The sequence below is a fragment of the Pinus tabuliformis genome, chromosome 6 (assembly GCF_031772625.1).
Source record: "Pinus tabuliformis cultivar Carrire ecotype Pingquan chromosome 6, CPIR1, whole genome shotgun sequence".
NCBI lineage: Eukaryota > Viridiplantae > Streptophyta > Pinopsida > Pinales > Pinaceae > Pinus > Pinus tabuliformis.
Genome location: NC_142292.1, coordinates 1772389252 through 1772404473, shown reverse-complemented (window position 1 = coordinate 1772404473; position 15222 = coordinate 1772389252).

The window sequence follows — 15222 nt, the reverse complement described above, 5'->3', positions numbered from 1 at the left end:
TTGCCAATCTAATGTTAACGATACTTGTCTTCTCGTTATTTTAAGGGGTCTTACGCAGTACTCAGGCTTCCCGTCGGCCCACTTTTAACAAACAGCTATTTGTGACAATAGAAGAACACTACTCAAAGATAAAACATTGGTATTATTGAGGGAGGCTTGCCTCTTTCTTATTATCCGAAGAGGGTTCTATTTGCTGCCGCAAATCAATCTCTTTCTTCGGCGGTGTCTATCATTGGGTTGTCCAAAGATGGTTACCCTCTGTCACAACAATATAGTCCCCTTCTTTGTAGGCTGCCCCTGCTTATCCTTCAAAACATATGTTTTAATGGGCGAGGCTTGAATTCAAAGATGTTTACTACTTGTCGCAATAAGGGAATTCCTACTTGGGCATTGCCCACTTTTTTAGACAAAGGTGAATGACTCTTTTGTCAAACACATAACTTTAACAAAAGATTATTATTCCAGAACAACCCCACTTCCTTCCACGGACGGGGTATGGACTAGTCATATTCTTCTGCGGAAATTCTTCCTTATACCCGGGGTTTCTTCTGCCCGAAGCAGACCAGGGTGCATGCCCCCTGGGTCCTAGTCTTTCTTTCCGAATCACTCGCATTCATCGGGAAGGAGGACTGGGGGTGGAGGCGTATCTTGAGTGAACAGACCATTTAGGATTGGTATTTGACTATTTGCGATGCGAGATCCCGGAAATGAAAGTTGGTCTACGAGCTTGACCATCCTCCCTTCGTGTGGAAAACACATTACTCTAAAGAGTGAGGAGACTATCGCTCCCATGCAATAAATATAGTCGCGTCCGAGGAGTAGGTTATAATCCAAGGGTCCTTGGACGACCAATACGTTCATATTGACGGTCTTCCCATTCAATGTAACAGGTACATTGGGGAGGATCCCTAATGGTCGACTGGTTCCTTTATCAAAACCTGAGAGATTTCTCAACTCAGGTAAAAGCGCTGGGGAACCCAGTGCTTTCCAAGCAATAGAGGAAAGGATACTCACAGACGCCCCTTCATCAATGATAGTACCAGCCATAATCATTCTATAGATCTGGACAATGATTCTGAATGGTATACTGGCTGGTAACCGGGGTCTGCCTAGTTGATTCCAATCAAAGGATACAACCAGGTTGCTTGGTGGTGGGACCGAATATACGGCCGGATATGACCCTGATGTTGTTCCTTCCTGCGATAAAGGAATGGGCGCATTGCCCTGACGCTCATCAGAGTCGGTGCTGATGAAAAGAACCTGGATGGTGTCATCCTTATTCTCTTCAGTGAGGGTGTCGCATGAAGATGACTCTTCGGCGATGGTGTCATTTGAAGACGGGTCTTCAATGACGGAGTCATTGGACGATAGAACCTCTGAAGGAAGAACCGGGTCAACTGCCGTTTCGACCTTTAGACTTTCGTCTGGTCTGGATTCAGTAGGTTCATTCTCAATGACCGACACTTCAGCTGACCACTTGAGCGGGTCAACTGGATTTTCAACTATCAAGGGATTAGGCGCGAGTTTTTGGTATCCAGGAGGAAGTCGTAACGGTGAAACCAGGCGATCTTCCAAAACTCTCTTGGCCTCATCTAAGAATGGACATTTGTGGATGGCATGATTGCCTTCACACAATAAACAGGGTGATCTTGGTCCCCTTCTTCGTCCTTCACTCTCGCTAGTTGACGGAATGCAATCAACATGACAACCAGAGGTTGATGCTACCGGATTGTGCAACCTTGGGGACCAGTCCCTTAGTATCCGGGGAATACAAGGACAATCACGATGGAAATGGATCCCTTTGCAAATGACACATGGCGATTTAGGCCCGGTCGGTGCAGTGTGTGGGTTTTTGTCAGCTTTCTTCTGCTTTCCCCCAGTCGCCTTCGCCAGAGGCTCCTTCTGCTTCTTTTCTCTCTTCTTCTTTTCCTTCTTCTCCTTGGGAGGCTGACTTTTGCCAGCTCTACCTTGCGAAGATGAAGGATCAGAGGAAGTATCATAAGAAGTGGAAGGCTGGTGGGTAGTTCTAGATTGTTCTGACTGTTGATTCGACTGCTCAGGATTAGTGGCGATCTGGACTACATTAGTTGAAAAGAGCCATACAGGGAGGCCGATTGTCAATCCTGGAAGTGACAATGTAGCCATATGAGGCGCACCAACATCTCCCCAAGAGGAGAAGGGATTTGGACTTCCGCCAAGGTTACTTCCTTGGTTGGTGGGCTCCATACTTTTCAACTGAAAGATCAACGTGGGAATAACAGGTGATTATGTTCCGCTTAAAATAAATTTTATTAACGACGCTTTTAGACACAAACTTGCTTTTTCATGTTTTAAGAGTCGAGAAAAAGCTAAAGATGACTCTAGTCGCCTTCGATGTATTAACGAGCCCGAAGTGACAAATGCTCGGTTGGACTTTTTCAGTTATAGAGTTTGAAAAAGGCCAAAAGAAACTGCTCTGGAGATCTAGGCAGAGGGTGTGCCAAACCTTTCGCGAAACCACAGAATACGTTTTACGGTACGGGTGGTCGATCTTCGTGAATGTTGTGTTCACTGCATCGCGATCAGTAGGGCGGCCGACACGGTTTCCTAAGGATAAAGGATAAAAGCCTATAGGGGTCTCCCAATATACGCGACGGTACGCGGGAGCACAAGTCCGTGTTAGTGCCACCAACTCTCAGGAGGAATCACCCACCTTCGTAGAGATCGACAGTCACTATGTTTAACGACGCCGGAACACGTCTCTACCTAGACCTCTAGATGTTTGCGTTAAGTTACAAAGCGTTGTTATGTACATTGGGCTTATTTTAATGTTGATCTTGCTTAACAGTTTGCCTTTCAGGGTCACCACGAGATGTATATATACAACTTCCTATATGCAATCTAAGATGAGAAGCAAATCTTTTCAATCTTTCAACTTTGAAAACCTTAATCTACTGAGGGAAAAGAAAGACACAACTTTTTCCACAGATCATAGAACACACACTAGAATGCACATTTTCCTAAATCGTCAAGCACACAGTCAAATGCAAAATGCACAATGCATGTATTTCTTTTCGTTATCCTTAATGTTGATGTAAGACAGAAAGGAAACTGTTGTATAATTTTGAATCTAATTTCAAGCAGAAATAAACAAGCTTGTCCACAATCAAAAAGACACCTTATGATAGACTTGTTTAAACACAGGAAATGTATAGATTCAAACCATAAAATGAAAAACAAACAAACTCAAACAGCCATGAACAGTAATAAAACTAGCTCTTAAGATCACACAGACACTTTTACAGTTCAGGATCTAAGAGGCCACAGCTATACTGGTTCGCTTTTCACAATGGGAAACTGTAACTGAAACAAGAAATAATGAAAGAACATTCACAGTTTCATCACACAACTGAGGCAGAATAATGTCAAGGAGAAGTGGTTTACGACAAGTACAATGACCAGCAAGCAATCAGCAGAAAATCAGTGAAAACAGGGCTCAGACACAATGGGAAAACTCTGCAAGACACTGGCTAACTGGACCAGCGCAAGCTCTGGTCTGTCAGTTTGATTCTCAGCGCAGTTCCCGAAGGGAGTACCTGCGCTGGAATGCAGACTGCCTGTGGACAGCCTGCACAGAGACACGAGAGTTGCGTTTCTAAAGAATTCCGGGTCATAAAAAGCTCAAAAATGCACTGTTTTTGCTTAAATAAAAAGCTATAGGTCAAGTACAGGCTAAGGGATGATCAAGAGGATGAAAAGCTATCACAAAGAGTAAAGAGTCTTTTGTAGATTAGCTCTTTAAATCTTGAATTTTCTCAGTAAATGAGCAAGAGTAGCAGTCCCTCTACTTCGCTTTTGATATAGTCAAAAGCTTTTCGATTCGGTACTCTTTTCTTCAAGAAATGAATAGCAAAATACTACAAACACCAACAAGATACTAGGCTCCCCAGTGGAGTCGCCAGTTTGTTGTGGGGAAAAGTATCCGACGCGAATGACCCTATCCCTACTCTAAAGGTGACAGTCTTTAGCAACAACTGAAAGTAAAGCTTTGATATTTTCCTTTATGAAAGTACAGAGAGAAGGAAGAAAAGATTAACCAACCTGGTGTCTTTCGCTTAGTCGATCCTTATCCTCTCTCTTTGTCTCTTGTTCCCAGCTCCTTGCTCTCTTTGCCGGTCCAGCTACACACAAATCCTGCACAAACTAGAGAGGAAACTACAAGATACAAGTACTCATAACTGATGCATGGATTAGAGTGAATCAAATATACATGTAAATACAATACATCAATGCAATACAAGTATATAGGAGAACATGCAAAACTTTATTGATAGAAGTAACAGGGTTCTGAGAAGGTTACAACCAATGATGGCTCCAATCCAGCAGCACCTCCCCAACAGCAAGAACTCTCCTCTTCACCTCTAGTAAAACAATCACCCAATAGCTCTAACTGTAAACCAACAGCACCTCCTTGCTTTACACAAAATTCCAGCCTCCTTAGACCTCATAGAAGAGCTCTATATATAGGAGAGAAGAAGAGAGGATGAGTCAGCTTGAGACTGACATGAAGCTGCCTTGTGTCCTCTTCCTCTTCAGTTAAACTTCAGTCCTTGAGTCCACTTGGAGATCCTTGCTTACACATGGTGATCAAGTACCTCTTACTCATCACAAGGCGAATCTCATGAACCAAGTGTCAGTTTGGAAGCTTCCTGGGAAGTTGACACCTTGCAGAATGACTGTGCCACCTGGCCAATCTCACCCAGCGCAGGTAGCCTTCATTAGATTTGACTTCTAGCGCAGGTACAAGGAGGAGCAGTTGCATTCCAGCGCAGATGCTCAGTGGAGCAGCTGACATGATCCAAAATAAGCCTGTTTTGAAGTGTTTTCAGGTGGAGAACTGATTGGAAGTGCTGTTGTTTGATGACCTTGCTCTTTTAGGGGTGAGAACAACATGTTTAGGGACTGAGGATCCCTGTAATTATCGACATTTCATGCTCCATGTAGCGAGGCACAAAAATTTCTATAATAGTAATCTAATTTTTATTTGTAAACTATATGATTTTTTTTTTATTGTAGATTTCATTAAAAGCGCCTGTTGAAATTGTAATGCCATGAGATCTAAGTCTAACGCTGTTTTTTTGGTTACAATCTATTATTTTTCAAATTTATTAAAGGGCTCATATTGTATAAATTGCTTTAGATATATTTATAAAATTTGCGAATGAAAATGATAACATTGTAGATATTGAATTTTTCTTTAAGCTCCATCCATCATTTTTGGTCATAAATCTACAAAATGTTGAACCAAAGACCACACTTGGGGGCCGGGGAGGTGGGGGTAAATTTGAGAGCAAGATTACGTTTTCACAACTTTTCTTTAACAAACAATTATATAACAATAAGTCATAACCATTTGCAACATATCAAAATATAGAACAATTCATCATAAGGTCGTCATCACATCAATAATACATCAGGAAGCCATCACATCAACAAAAAGAGACACAAGTTTTACATGGAAACCCATATGGGAGAAAACCACAAATTCTTCTTCTTCTTATGCTTCAATTCATTACATGGATTTGTAGGCAATGAATTGTTGGAGGCACCCACTCCAAAAATGTGCAAGTTGCTACTTGTAGTAGGCAACAACCTGATTGAAACACCAACCTTGAAAATGTGCAAGCAATAACTCATTGAGGCTACAACCTTATTGAGGCACCAACCTTGATGATGAACAAGCTTCAAATTACTCTAGGCTCCCACCTGATTGAGGCAAAAACCTCGATGATGAGAAAGATCTAACCTACTCTAAGCTCCAAACTCAGTGGAGGTACCCACCTCCTCCTTCAACCTCTTATGAACCACTTTTTAAAATATTATAAACTGGGTCCACGTAATCTTCAAGTAAAATAAATCTTCAAAGTGAATAAGTCAATGATATCATACTACTGTGTATGCCTTGCCATATCCTGTCACGACTTTGCTTCAACTTGTTCACCAATTTGGTCACATATGACTCATCTTGGAACTTACTTTTGCCATAAACTCAAAGCCACTTCAACATGCTCATAGGACCTCAAAGATACTACATAGATTTTAATCATAAAAAATATATCAATGAGGTTTTTAATGCATTTAGAACATCCACCTTTGAACACTGATCATTGTGCCTCTTCCCGATTCCAATTTGGCTCAAGAATTAGCTCAAAAACTCCAAATAACCATTTAAAACCAAATACTAAATTAACAATTATACAAGAAGTCATTTTTCAAGTGCGTTAGACATAGTAAACTTTTTATAGCATAATATCTGATCATAGTAGTATGAGATTCACCTGAAAATCACCGAGAAGGATATATGCCCTCTCCACATAGCTACAACAACACTTATTAGTCCATACATTCATCAACCAATCAATAACTAAACAATTCATGACAAGATCCATAGATAATACACATCATATAACCAACATATAACCAAAAAATAACCAACATAAAGACAATGGTAACCCATACATTATAGCACCGACATAATCATTACAAATGCTCATAGATCATAATAAGGAAATCTCTCATATTAACATATGAAAATACCAACCAAGAAAGGGACTTCCACGTACCACCCGACCATAGATTGGGTTGAACCAAATCTCCCTTTCAAACAATCACTCCCATACCATATTCCAAGCATGAATATGGGATCTTATGGAATAAACCAAGAAAAAAACTAAATCAGGGCTTCCATAAGCCAAACCTCCTCAACCCTCAACCACAGTGATTCCACCTCCACGGTCAGACTAGCACCAACCAGGTCAGTCTCTACCCAAGTTTTCCAGGGCTCTAGGAACTAGTAACTCAACCCACAACCTTCTAGGGCTCCATAAAATTTTTCTAAACCGGCTCCAAGGACTAGTAACCCAACCCACCAAGGGCTTCAGAGCGTTTGTCCCAACCTAGGCTCCAAGACTAGTAACTCAACCCAAGTTGTTCCTGGGCTTCCAGAGCGTTTGTTCCAACTCACAACCATAAGGAATTATGAGCACCAATCAAAAAACAATCAAGTGGAAAAATCCACAACACCATGGCTATTTAGGAAATGGAAAGGCAAGGCTAAAACCACTATTGATCTAGGAAAATATCCATGTGAATGACAACACATAACTAGAAAATCACATGCATATGTCATGCATCCATAAATCAACAAATAAATCACATAGGAAACCTATTACCTGCAAATAAATTTGGATGTAGATGCTAATCCACTTGTTCCCTTGCACTTTCCTACTTTCCTTTGCTTTCTTTCTCCAAATCCATTGTATGCAAAAGTGCTCCAAGAATACTCTAAGTATGCAACAGTATGAGAGAATGAAATGAGAGCTCCAAAAATAGACTAACAAAAGGTTGTGAACTGATCCTTAAAAGTATTTTTATCATTCAGGCCTATATTTTCTTCATTTTTCCTTCAATTTCCCTCTCATGCAAATCTATGCCTCTTCACCTTCATTTTCTCCTATTTTCCTTTATTTCATAAATAAAATACCAATTATTGCCACTTTTCCTTTACCAATGCCTTTTCCAATTTCCATAGCCATTAATTAATCACGTGTGATACCCATCACTATGTTATGTTGGACATTCAACTTGGAATACATGTCCCATGACCTTGGTCTTATTTTATTTACATGGAAAATCAACCAGGGGTTGTTGCATGGGGCATAAGCAAAATAGTTTCTTGTGCATCATGAAATTCACAGAGTGTTGGTTGTGCATCATCAAATTCGTGGAGTGTTTCTCGTTGCCACTACATCAATCCACCTTTGAAATGGGAGAAACATATAAAGTGAACTAGTATAGAGCACTGAGGAAGCAACATAAAGTTAGCATACAAAAGGGTAGATGAAAACTTGCTTCAAATGTTTGATAGATGTCATGGGAGTAATGTTGGACAAATTTCACAGATGTAACAAAAGGGTAGATGAAGACCTGCGGTGAACAAATTTACCATGAAATCACTTATCAACGTAATTATTGGATCTAAAATAAGGGATATCTAGCCTAGTAAGAGTTATGAAGGCGAGGGGCATCTATTTATGTAGAGCATAAAAACATCAAGGCCATCTACAACACAAGAAAGACAATTTGATTATACCATGGATATATCTGATGAAAAGGAAAATAGGGGTATGACCAATTTCCCTTTTCTTTACAATATATTGATTCTGAGGCCTGTGGGTCATGAGCCCATAAGTCTATCGGAAGCGCTGCTTTAGGCTTTAAGCCTTTAAACCGTGGACTTATAACTCCTCGGAGCTATTACATTATCAGGTCTTTCCCACCATATCGGGAGCTTAAATTAAGCTTTTAAGCCTTAAAACCCCGATCAATACATATATTGGAACACTAGCATATAGGTGTTAAGCCTTAACTCTTCAGCCGCATAGATTTCATAATACACGGGAAACATACAAAACCTCACTCCGGAACACCTACCAGACTTCAAATCATATGCACCTGCTTTAATAACCATCAACGGTTCGCAGCGTTATTCTATCGCAAGTCCATAGTGTCACTCATCCTTCGATCTCTGATAACGATCACTCCGATCACTTATCGACGATATTACAATATCGGCCCATCGCATTATCGGTGGTCGCAGTCCATCATCCCTTGGCCTTCCCAATTGGCGACTTGCGATTTGATCGCAACCGTCGATCCTGGCTCTTGATTCAATGGTTGACGATTAATCGGCCATCGCAATCGCAATGCTTCAACTGCCAGTTCAACATTGTTTCAATGATTCCGCCAATGCGATGTGGATTCTTCGCTCCTCTGCAACTTGATCTAAGCTGTTGATCTAATAGATCTAACAGATCCTGTGTATCGTTTCTCCAGCCTCCTCTTGGACTTAATATCTTTCGATTGATGGATTTTGCGCCTTTCTCAGGCTTTCTTCTGTCACACTCCATCAACACACGACACAACAGTTATATATATATATATATATATAGATATATAGATATATATATATATAACAGTATTTCGTTGAATCGCCATCGATCCTACAGTGATCGATGGTCGATCAATAGTCTTGCAACATAGGATTTAATCCATCCTTGCATATATATACAGATAACACGAAAAGGCATTATTACATAAATACATAGGCAACACAACACACATCTATTCATTAACACAGTATTGAATACAAGCTAAGGCATTTCAGCCTTAGAAACAAGCTTCCTCTCGACTACATTGTGAATACTCTCTCCTGTCTATTATCTACCTATATCACTTTGTATCCCCCTCTTGAACACGCAGGTTCATATATATAAGAAACATTGGATTATTGGATCGGATCACTGAAAGGATCCGATCATATCCTCTAACAAAAGCCCTTAAGGCATGCTACATGCATACACATGGCAGATTACATTTAGATCAAGTCTTTGAGAGACTTATCGCTTCCATCTTTAAATCTGTTTTAAAACAGATTTTCCCCTGTTTTGCTCCCCTGGTCCACGTCCTCCTCTTCGCTCCGCTTTGGATTCCTCCCTTTGACTAAGGGTGCTGGATGCTCCTACATCAGACTCCCGAGGCAAAAAAATTTATGACCTCCTGGTCATATGCTTCTCCTTGTCTTTAGCAATTCTACCCACTGATACTTCACTTCTTCAATGGAACTGCCTTCATGGTCTTCTGTGAGTTGCAACAAAACCTCTGTAGTAACAGTCTCCTCTGTTACACGATACCTCACCAAGCCCTCCTCACTCGGTCTTTTGGCATCCTTCTGGTTCTCTCCTCTGGAACCAATTAAGCACACCTTGCTCTAGGTTGCTGCAAATCGTCTCACCTTCCACTGTCGTTCTTTGCACGACAGTAAGACCACAAACTCTCCAGCTTTAACACAACTGTACCTCCTTTCCCTTCTGCTTGCACTCTTCTTCCTTCTCGCAGGAAATTCTTTCCCTACTCTGATACCACTTGATGAAAGGAGTATTTGGGGATAAGAAAAGTAAAATAGGGGTATAACCAATTTCCCCTTTCATATCAATAATCGATCTTGAGGCCTGTGGGTTATGGCCCACTAAGCCTATTGGAAGCATTTGTTAGGCACTAAGCCTTTAAAACCATGGACTTACATAACATTATCAGAGCTTTTAATACTATTGGGAGCTTTAAACTATGCGTTTAAGCCTTTAAAATCCCAATCAATACATATATCGGAACACGAGCATATAGGTGTTAAGCCTTAACTCTTCGGCCGCACAGATTTCATAATACACGGGAAACATACAAAACCTTGCTCCGGAACACATACCAGACTTCAAATCATATGTACCCGCTTTAATAACCATCAGTAGTCCACAACTTTATTCTATTGCAAGTCCGCAGTGCCACTCATCCTCTGATCTCGGATAACGATCGCTCCAATCGCTTATCGACGATATTACAATATTGGCCCATCGCATTATCGGTGGTCGCAGTCCATCGTCCCTTGGCCTTCCTGATTGGCGACTTGCGATTTGATCGCAACCGTCGATCCTAGCTCTTGATCCGAGAGTTGACGATTAACTGGCCATCGCAATCACAATGCTTCAACTGCCAGTTCAACATCGTTTCAATGATTCCGCCGATGCGATGTGGATTCTCCGCTCCTCTGCAACTTGATCCAGGCTATTGATCTAACAGATCTAACGGATCCTATGTATCGTTTCTCCAACCTCCTCTTGGACTTAATATCTTTCGATTGATGGATTTTGTGCCTTTCTCAGGCTTTCTTCTGTCACACTCCGTCAACACATGACACAACAGTTATATATATATATCTATATCTATATATATATATATATATATATATATATATATATATATATAGATATATATATATATATAGATATATATATAGATATATATATATATCTATATCTATATCTATATATATATATATATATATATATATATATATATATATATATATATATATATATATATATATATATAACAGTATTTCGTTGAATCACCATCGATCCTACAGTGATCGATGGTCGATCAACAGTCTCGCAACATAGGATTTAATCCATCCTCGCATATATATACAGATAACACGAAAAGGCATTATTACATAAATACATAGGCAACACAACACACATCTATTCATTAACACAGTATTGAATACAAGCTAAGGCATTTCAGCCTTAGAAACAAGCTTCCTCTCAACTACATTGTGAATACTCTCTCCTGTCTATTGTCTACCTATATCACTCTGTATCCCCCTCTTGAACTTGCAGGTTCATATATATAAGAAACATTGGATTATTGGATCGGATCATTGAAAGGATCCGATCATATCCTCTAACAAAATCCCTTAAGGCACGCTACATGCGTACACATGGCAGATTACATTTAGATCAAGTCTTTGAGAGACTTATCACTTCCATCTTTAAATCTGTTTTAAAACAGATTTTCCCCTATTTTTCTCCCCTGGTCCACGTCCTCCTTTTCGCTCTGCTTTGGATTCCTCCCTTCACTAAGGGTGTTGGATGCTCCTGCATCAATATCCTAGTCATATTCATATCCATTATCATATACAATTTGGAAATTTGTTTGAAAAGACACAAAAAACTTATTTTTTATGGTAGCAACTCTAATATGAAAGGTGGACTTGAACAACTAAAGTACAATGCTAAAATATTGTTCCTGAAAACCTAAAATATTGTTCCTGAAAACCTCTTCTTTTTTTTTCTTCAGTACAAACTCTTACTAAGCATTAATGAAGTCATCAACTAAATGTAAAATGAAGCTTTATGAAGTTTTCAAAGCCCGCATTTTGAGAATCTGTATGGATGGGATATGGGAATTATCTTTAAATTTCAAGATCCACTATGAGAATCCTTCATTGCTAGCAGAATAATTGTTTAACTACGAATTTCACATAGCAACTAAAGAAAATAAAAATTTTAGAGAGTAAGCCCAATTTTTAATTTGTTGGTAAGCCAAATGAAAGCATTTCTTCCTTGCTACATAATACCTTAGTCACCGGTGAATCTATTCAAGTAATAGGGCATAACCTAGGTCCTAATTTTACCAGTTTGACAAGAGTTAAATATTTTGAGAGTCATACAAGGTATAAGAATAAGCTGTATAATATGGAGAGGTAAGAAAGCATCAACACAAAATTCGGAAGGCATCCATAAGCTCTAAAACAAAAAAAATAAATTTCAAGACCCACTATAAGAATCCTTCATTGCTAGAAGAATAATTGTTTAACTATGGATTTCACACACCAACTAAAGAAAATAAAATATCTAGAGAGTAAAAAAACTAAATAAAATAAAATATTTAGAGAGTAAACCCAATTTTAATTTGTTGGTAGGCCAAATTAAAGCATTTCCTCCTTGCTACATAATACCATAGTCACCAGTGAATCCATTCAAGTAATCATGGCATGCCCTAGGTCCTACTTTTACCAATTTGGTAAGAGTTCAATGTTTTGAGAGTCATACAAGGTCTAAGAACAAGATATATAGTATGGAGAGGTAATAAATAATCAACACATAATTTCCTCCTTGCTATATAATACCTCAGTCACCTTTGAATCCATTCTAGTAACTGGGCAAAACCTATTTTTACCAGTTTGGCAGGAGTTCAATATTTTGAGAGTCATGCAAGGTATATGAACAAGTTATATAGTATGGAGAGGTAAGAAATAATGAAAACATAATTCAGAAGGCATCCATAAGCTCTGAAACAAAACTTGTCCATTTGAATTAATTTGTTTTCTACAATTACTCCCCAAAATATTTTCCAAGAATTTTTTTTAAATGATGTTAGGATCATAAAAACCCAACACATCCTTGATCAAGTCTCTAATTAAATTCACTTTTCAATTATGATATTAAAGAGAGATGTCATGTATCTCACACCATCACCTTCACCACACCCTTGCTTTGAAGGTATCTAAATTAGTGTATGCCTGTGAATATGGAACACACACACACACACACACACACACACACACACACACACACATATTCACACACTATCAGCTAGCAAAGCCCTAAAATAAAGAACACACCATGAAGAAAAGCACACCCAAGTAAAGAAATATATGTGGTAACAAGAGAGCAATAAAAACTCACCTTTTCCATGTAAATAGTGAATATGGCATAACAAATAACAAGGAAGGAAAAAATGGCAAGTGCAAGCCATTAGAGTTTCCTAGAAGCAACTTGCAATGGCTCATTCAATGTTGATTCTCCTACATAAACATTATTTAACAATAGGTTCCCTTCTAGAAGATTTCCCTTATAAGAGGAAGTCAAAACTTCGAATTTAGGATGAAATGTTCATTTTGTTATCGACATAATAACAACAGACTAATTCTACCAACATGGGCATTGTTTGGGATTCAATAGTGAAGATAGTATCTTATCATGCCATCCACCAAGGTTTAATTCCAATAGGGGAATGAATAAGTGGTTGGAAGAAGGGTTTATGTGGAATTCCTGGATGCTCAGAAGCCAAAACCATAAGATATTGTTCCTATTGTTAGCGCTTGAGATTTCACCCTAGGCTGAGGAAGGTAAACCTTCAAGGCAACATCAAACCATTTCACCTCGTAGCTAGCCCTACGGGGTATGAGAAGGCTCTCTCCGGTCAATCTCAGTAAAATATTCAATGGACAGAGATGACCAATACAGTGACACTGGTATTAGGCTAGTAAACTGATAAGGAGGGTTGATTTAAAGTTTTTGGGGTTTTTGGTGGCAATTGGAGGGAGTGCAATTCAGGGTGTGGGGATTGAGCTCAGTTTTTGCAGGTGGGTCTTTGGGGCAAGGTAGGAGTTTGTGCTGATGCCTTAAGCTGAGATGGATGATCAAGGAAGAAAGAGAGGGAGCTAAATATGGCAAACAATGACTTTGAATCCTCTTTAGACAGTGGAAAACATAAATATTAAACAAAATTGAAAGCTGAGCATGGCATGCATGAATTCAAACTTTATCACTTCTTTTGTTTAATTAGCAGCAATAGAATAAGAGATGGAACACATAAACACACTTACAATGACAAGTAGGAAACACACCATCAACATAATAATCCACAAGAATCCACAATGATGTCTGCAAAACCCTGGCCTTCCTTTTCCTCAAATTGCAGAGATACAAGTAAAATATACAATAGAGCTTCTCCCTCCAGAGTCCAACCTTCCAACCTCTGAAAATGATTGAGAAAATACATAATATAGGCAATCCAACCTCTTCCCTTGCCTCTAGGGGTCGAACTCATCCTTCTAGGAGCTGTTTCAACCAATTCTAAACTGAGCACTAAAATCTAGGCAGTCAAAACAACTTGCCTCTATAAGCTAGGAAACCAATCCATTCATTAAATATTTACCCTTTACATGAATGAATCTTCTAGAAGTGTTAAACAAGAGTAAAAGTGTATTAGATTTACAATAATTACATCAAAGATAATCATCTTCCACCCCAAAAATTCAAACTGAGTCAAATCTGCGTTTTCTGGGCTGTACAGTGCAATCTGGCAAAAAACTGCCTGACTGGTCGCGCCCCCCTTCCTGACTGGTCACGCACATTCACAGCTCTGTTTGAGGGCCTTCCCGGTGTCCAAATCAGGTGCAAGATAGCTTGTTGGAAAGGTCTGCGAGTCTACTTTCCAACCCCACCGGAAGTTTTGAATTTAGAGTTGCTTTGACCCCTCAAAAGTCATTTCTACCAAGGCAGCTTTCTGCAACTCAAAAAAGGGGCAGAAAGTCAAAATTTACATGTATTTTGAGCTTTTGGAAGCCCAAATCTTCATAAAATCTGAAACCCATTCATAGGCAAGTGTATTTTTGCATGAAAATTCAAAAAATGTAGAGTTTTCCCCGTTCTGAGCTTTCCCCATGACTGGTCGCGCGCGGGGTGAGACCACTCAAATGGCCAAAACCTGTAAAATTCTCAAAAATGCCAAAAATGTCTCAAAATTCTCAAAATTTCTTGGGTTTGCTGCTAGGAGGAGGCTAATGAGTATCATGGTGAGTGAGAGAGGCCTCAGCCAAGATACGGAGCGGGTTGGTCTTCTTCTTCCTCCTGCGGGCCTCGAACAACTTCCTTTAGAGTACCTTCATCTTTGCTTTGCAAACATGCATTCTTGCCCAATAATGATTTTTCATGTTCCGTAGCAGCCTCCTGTCTTGGTTGGCTTTCTCCAACAGTCTCTCCAAGTGTGCATTCACACGGA